Source organism: Eucyclogobius newberryi, unplaced genomic scaffold (genome assembly GCF_026437365.1).
Source record: "Eucyclogobius newberryi isolate DKJ021-1_F unplaced genomic scaffold, fEucNew1.0.hap1 SCAF_18, whole genome shotgun sequence".
NCBI lineage: Eukaryota > Metazoa > Chordata > Actinopteri > Gobiiformes > Gobiidae > Eucyclogobius > Eucyclogobius newberryi.
Window position 1 is genome coordinate 9,243,125 of NW_027315812.1, and position 7,270 is coordinate 9,250,394.

The window sequence follows — 7,270 nt, forward strand, 5'->3', positions numbered from 1 at the left end:
TTGAATAAATAGAAAATTTTAGATTAAAGGTAGAAATAGAATAACAGCAGTAAATGTATTTTTAAGTTATTTGTTTTTATTATTATATTTCTGTTCCTAATCTGTGTTTATGTACATAAACATGTGATTTCCCCATTGTGAGACAAATAAAGGTTATCTTATTTTATCTGAATGCCAAGTAAGCTCATTAGATATTTTGACAAGGTTGAGTTAATATAGGCTACATTTCTTTACTGTACATTTTTGCCATTTTCAATTTAATATGTCACTGCATTTTCATTTTAGTACGACGGCGTATAAGGGCCAACTAAGGGGAAAAAAATGTGCTGCACTACGAGAATAAAGTCATTAATTAATGAGAAAAAAGACGTTAATTAATGAGAAAAAAGTCGAAGTCAGAAAAAAGTCGTAAATTAACGACATCAAACTCATTAAATAATGAGAAAAAAGTCATTAAATAACGAGAAAAAAGTAATTAATTAATGAGAAAAAAGTCGTAGTTTAGGCGCCGATTCAAAGTGACGTGATCAGTTCACTTTCAGCCCCAGGTCAGGACGCACAAGAACGGGCTTGGATGAGTTGACAGTTTAGAACTACATAAAAGCCTGAAATAGATGTTAAAGTGTTTCCTGACCTTTAAAACGATGTCTTACGTGTGTTTATTACAAGACCAGACACTGCGTTTAGCAGCACCTTTCCTGTTACACATCATTCACAAACTGTTGGATAAAGGCTTTACTTTCTCCATGATGGACCCGTAATGCACCAGGGCTCAAACAGCAGCCGTGCTCCTGCCATAGCCGCCCGCAGACAGGAGGAGCAGCCTCGCTGTTACATTCACACATGTTCTGCTCCTCTAAGTTGATTGTCTACGTGGGCACTTTGCTCAGTCACTATTCTCACGTGCTCATTGTGTGCACTTAAGTTTTATGCCCGGATTCTAACCTTTTGTGATCCCTTGGACAAACTCAGTAAAACACACAGAACACAAACATCCGTCTGCGCTTCCTCTCAGCTCCTGACGCCCGGATCGTGTTTGGCACAGCCTAAAAGCGATATGTTTTACACACAAGCATCATCCATACATCATCCATACATCATCCATACATCATTCATACATCATCCAGATGCATCGTCCATACATCATCCAGATGCATCATCCATACATCATCCATACATCATCCATACATCATCCATACATCATCCAGATGCATCATCCATACATCATCCATACATCATCCATACATCATCCATACATCATCCAGATGCATCGTCCATACATCATCCAGATGCATCATCCAGATGCATCATCCAGATGCATCATCCATACATCATCCATACATCATCCATACATCATCCATACATCATCCATACATCATCCAGATGCATCGTCCATACATCATCCAGATGCATCATCCAGATGCATCATCCACACATCATCCATACATCATCCATACATCATCCATACATCATGGCATGAGCTCCAACACACGCGAGCACCAACACCGGAGTACGTCATGTTACAGGTCCAGGACCTGACATGTGACACTGCACCGGGGAAATGATTGTTTGTGATGTCTAAAAGACCCGCATAATAAAGATCGACATCTATTGTGGGCTTTTGTATTCACTTTTAACCAAGCGCCATTTGCGTCCTGGCGGTGGTGTGTTTGTGTAATGAAGACTCCACAGATGCATTGGACTCAGAGCAGATCAGCTTCAGAGCTTTAAACATACAAAACACAGCGCTGTTACTGGACTGTACCATTATGTAACGCTGAGGGGGGAGCACGTAACATGGTGCTGAAAGTGAACCGCGTATCTGCCTTTATAGTCTTTAAATTATGAGATTTTTCTCGTTATTTAATGAGAAAAAAGGCATTAATTAATGACTTTATTCTCGTAGTGCCCCGCATTTTTATTTTTTTGGTTGGCCCTTATACGCCGTCGTATTTTAGCTAAACAAAGTACACATTTTATATTTGGAAAAGTTACACTATGAAGGTTATTTTGTGTTTTGATTACGAATGTTTTTTTTTTACATCGTAGTTTTTTTTACACCCTTTTTTTTTTTGACACCGAATTTTTTTGACATGGAATGAAATTTTCTTTGACATCGAATTTCAATTTTTTTGACATTGCATTTTTTTTTTTTGACATCGAATTTATTTATTTTTTGACATCAAATTTAAAACAAAAAAATGTAATCGTAAAAACATTTTAAAATTCGATGTCAAAACAAAATCCGATGTCAAAAAAGGAAAAAAATCGTAATAAAAACACAAAATAACTCAAGGTTAAAAGTTGCTACTTGAATAAACTAGTGCCAGAGACTTGTAAACAGTGCTTTGTCTGTGCAACAGCGCCCCCGCCTGGTCGAAGTGCAGAAAACCATGCGGTAGTAGTAGTGCGCTATCACGAGCAGAAACGACCCGCGTGTTCGTGGTAAACATTATGGATCCACGGCACATTCCACACCTCTGAAAAGTGGACTTTATCTGAGAAAACTCGACTCGATCACTGCGGTGAGTACGAGCCACTGTCACTGCGTATCCATGGAGATTGATTAGCGTTAGCGAGTTAGCATGCTAGTTAGCTCAAACAAATGCTCCTTGGGTTTTGACCGGAATATTCAAATCGCCACGTACAATAACACGTTTTAACCAATGAAATATGATAAACTGCTTGTTCAACGTGCGACAAAACACTTGCACAACGTTAATATTTGTAAAGATAAGCCTAAAATAGTGATGAGTAGTAATGTGGATGTTAGCTTTGCGGCTAAGTTCTATATTTCTTGTCAACAAGCATGATTATATGTAAATACTAGACTCAAACTTGCACTGGGGAGTTGTTTTTGATGCTATTCTGGTTCTATTTTGGTCGTGTGGTTTGTAAATGATCTAAAAATAGCCACGCATTTGTCACAGTATGGAAAAAAAAGTGACGGTTACTTCACAACAACAATCGTGTGAACTTTTTGCGTCATTGGAACATCTTTTTTCTTTTCAAACTAGGAAAAGACAAGTCATTCGAGACTTTTTTGTGTTTCATGCAAAGGGATAATAGAATATCCGTGACTAATCCCTATTGTTGTCAGATTTGATCACGTAAGCGCGTCTGGAGCTGGCTCGGTGTCAATCTACAGCTAAACCATCTACTCACGAGACCCACTTTAATCAGAGCACGTCTGTCATGGACTGGACGTGTCAACGGCTGTGGGGGGTAAAGGCTCGTGCCATGTGTTTCTGAATGGTTTGTGCTGGAAAATGTAATTGATACGGTGAATTTAAGTGATGTGCAAGTGCCAATCACGCAGGAGAAGGTTTATTTTCACAGATCGTAAACAAATATGATGAGAAAATACAGTAGAACGTGATCTATGTCAATGCAGCTCCGCCTTATTAATTAGTCAAATGGGGAATGCGGATTCATATTGGTTTCATGTTCAAAATGAGGTTGTATAAGTAGTAACTCGATCAGGAAAAACGCTAAATTAATTGAGGGTTTATTCAAATGTATAGAAGAATAGAAGAAAAGTGCTGAAATATTGAACATTGACTACTAATCAATACTAAAATGAGATGTGTCGATATAAAAAATAAAAACGATCACTTAGACGGGACAGAATTGGTTCTTTCATGGACAGTTCTAGAATGATCTTGAGCTTTATCAGAACAAATGCAAGACCACGTGGTAATAATAAAGAGAGCTCTTATTTAGTGTTGAAAATGTCAGACCACTGTCTATAAAACAAAATAAATCTGTCATTGTGGTGTGATACTTGTCGGTATCAAGTGTCACATTTATTCCTGTATTGAATTATTTCTTGCATTTTCCAAAATAACCTATATGCATTTGAGAACAACTTATTTATGATTTCAGTAAATAACACAGTGCTACAATAAACAATTCTGAAAAGGACCACACACCTTAAATTAACAAAAGTATTTAAACGATAATAACCAGTACTTGATTCTAAGTTACTAGTAAATCCCATTGGTCTATTAAACCTCAATATACAAAGTAGTTACTGTTATTCTGCTTGTGTACACTCTATTTAGCTTCAATTACTGCATTCCGTAGTATTGCCTTTTCAAGTTTGATATTTTAAACTATTATGTAACTTAAATGTATCTATTTAGCATTGATTTAATTATGGGGAGTGTTTATTGATGAAAACTACTTGGCCTGATGGTGGCGTTTCCTGCACCTTCAGCTGCTAAAACGGTGCCAACGTGTGGACAGTTAAAAGATAAAGCAAAAGAGCTTACTTTATACTAATAGACTGTGCTTTTTATTACACAAAGTGACGTTGTGTTTTATTCTGATGGGCTACTTTGATTTGTATGAGTGTTTAAGAAAGCTTTATTACAAATCTGGAGTGCATTAGAGCCGTGTTAAAGGTTGTGTTAAGTAGTTTGTTCTTGTGAGCCTCAACTCAACCCCTTATTTATGTTTTTGTTTGAAATAGGCAAAATGTGTTTCCCAAGACAGGCCACATAAATTCACCTTAATGAATTTGGCGAGAGTAACTTTAATCAAAATTAATGATGTCAGACTTTCAAGATGCTTCACAGTGCGACGCTGGAGCTTTAAAACGCTCTCCTGCTGCTCTTTCCACTCTATAAGGATCATAAATGATTCATTGCATTAAAGTAAATGTCCATCATTCGTTTCTATGTTATATTCATGTACCTTATTAAGAGTAAAACCATGTAAACCAGTGTTTCTCAACCAGGGGTACGCACAATTAAAAAAGGTGACGTTTAAAAGTAGTTGAATATTAAGTCTTCTGTGTAGTAATTTTCATATGTGAACTTTCATATCATATCCATGGGGGGATAAAATGGGGATTTTGGATCTATAGAATGATAGAAAAGAATGATGGATGTCGACTGGTGTAACTCAGCGTCTGCATGGCTGAGTGTATATTATTTATTCATGTATTTATTTCAGGGACAGAGCATATTAATAAACATTTCTGTAAGTATGCCAGAGTTAGCCAAAAGGCCATGACACCCTTAAAGTGTGTGCACCGTGTGCTCCTTCAACAGCTGCTGATCAAACGGAAAGTGGAACTGTTTCTATTCTGTGAGTCTTTGTGGGCTGAATCACCCTTGAGATTTGAACTAAGTGTTTGCACGTGGACGGGTTAGCATCTGCATCATACTTTGAGATGCTGGAGAAGAGAGGCCGCCAGGACACGGCTAAGGACAAGGCTAAGGACAAGACGCACCACCAGCCCCTGTCATCACAAACTGCAGGGGCCTCTTTAAACATGTCTGTCAAACATGTGGCAGAGTTCCACAGCAGGAGCCAAAGCTGACCAGGATTCCTTTCCCAATCAGTCTACTACTACTAAATCTACTCCAGACCCCCCAAAAGAATTGAACCCAGCTGGCTCGATACGCAGGAAAACATTGAGGCTGATAAGAAAAAAGATTCAGGCCCTGTAGTTGCGCCAAGAAAACCGGTGAAAACCTGTGAAAACCTGTGAAAAACCTCTGGAAACCTGTGGAAAACCTGTGGAAAACCTGTGGAAAACCTGTGGAAAACATGTGGAAAACATGTGGAAAACATGTGAGACACGTAAAAAAAAAAAGGAAAGCTACTTCTCTATCTATCTATTTTGTCAAAGGTTCAAATCTAATAAGATACTATCGTACACGTGTTGGAAATCCCAGTAGAGTGATGAAATCAGATTATCGTATGGAACAAATGAATCCTTTGGAGTGGCAATCTTGAAAGGACATTTTTAAAGGTGATTACTTTTAGTCACCTAAACTGTGAACAATCTGTTTATTTCGGGGAACATTTATGGCAGCAACAGTTGCAAAAATTACAACTTATTTTAGGAAGAGACTGGAACTCCATTAATGATCCCACTGTTGCTCCCCTCTAAGGCCCCATGGGACCTTTAGTGAAACTGTGACATCAGGAGACTTAAAACTCAATGTACATGTTCTAATAATAATGATAAGCCCATTTCTCTGAACTACGGCCGTCGGCGCCGCCATGTTTTTGATTCACATGTTTTGACATCCGCACCGAAACTCAATACTGTCCTGTGATTGGTTCCAGTCCAGCCTGAGGGCCCTAAATACCTGAATGTAATTGGTCCGTTAAACCACTGGTGCGGACCGTAAACAAATCAGAGGGAGCCTAAGGAGACGCTTTCTCAAGAGTTTTGATTGGTCGGGAACAGTCTTCAGAAGATGTGAAGTCTCATTGATGTGAGTGAGGTCGCGACCCCTGTCCTTCTGATAAAACAAAGAACGAACAGGAAGAAGAATAACAGCAGAGGAAGACCCTCTGGGATGTGGCACGTGATCAGAAAAGAATGAACCAATCTCATCATCCAGGAACAGTATATACTGTATTTTCCAGACTATAAGTCGCACCGAAGTATGAGTCGCACCAGCCAAAAAATGCATAATAGAGAAGAAAAAACATATATAAGTTGCACTGGAGTATGAAATGCGGTTGCAAGTGTGAAAATAACAAATAATATCACATAAGTTGCTCCAGAGTATAAGTATATAAGTATAAGTTGCACCCCGGCCAAAACTATGAAAAAAGGTGCGAAAATACGGTAGTTATTTGTGAAATCGCAGTAACATAAAATGAGACATACTAAAGCAGGGTTTAGTCACTTAAATGACACATAAACAAGTTAATTAGGTTCTAGGTGTTACAGATGCTAAACAAAGCCACAGGTTAAGACTGCTCAACCTTCTCAACCTTCTGAGGAACTGCTCAAGTTCCTCAGCCTGTCCGTGACGGGGGTCTCGTACTCACAGAGACCCTCTGGGGGACATCATGACATGTCACAGAGTGCAGGGGGTGACGGCTCTGATTGGACAGGATTACTTTGATCCTGGCCAGCGTCCTCTGTTACACTTCCTTCTCCACAGACTCCAGGCACAGAGCCAGCTTTCATGATGAGCAGATTCTGTTCCTGAATGATGCTTTCCCCTGCGCTGCCCCCAACACACAACGACATAGAAACAACGCTGGACACAATAGGCCGGTGTTCAATGGCATGAAGCAGACGCTAAAGGAGGCCAGTGTCCTCAGGGAATACATCCTACTCTTTCTGTACATTATGTCCATGTTTTGTGAATAGCTCCATCAATAGTGATGGGACGTGGGGAGGAGGACGCCGTCTCCTTCTCTTAGAGGTCTTACAGGCGTTCAGCTGGAGTTCAGATGACACCTCCTCAAAGCTCCTCACCAGGCTCCTGTCCTCTCCATCTTCACCTCCTTT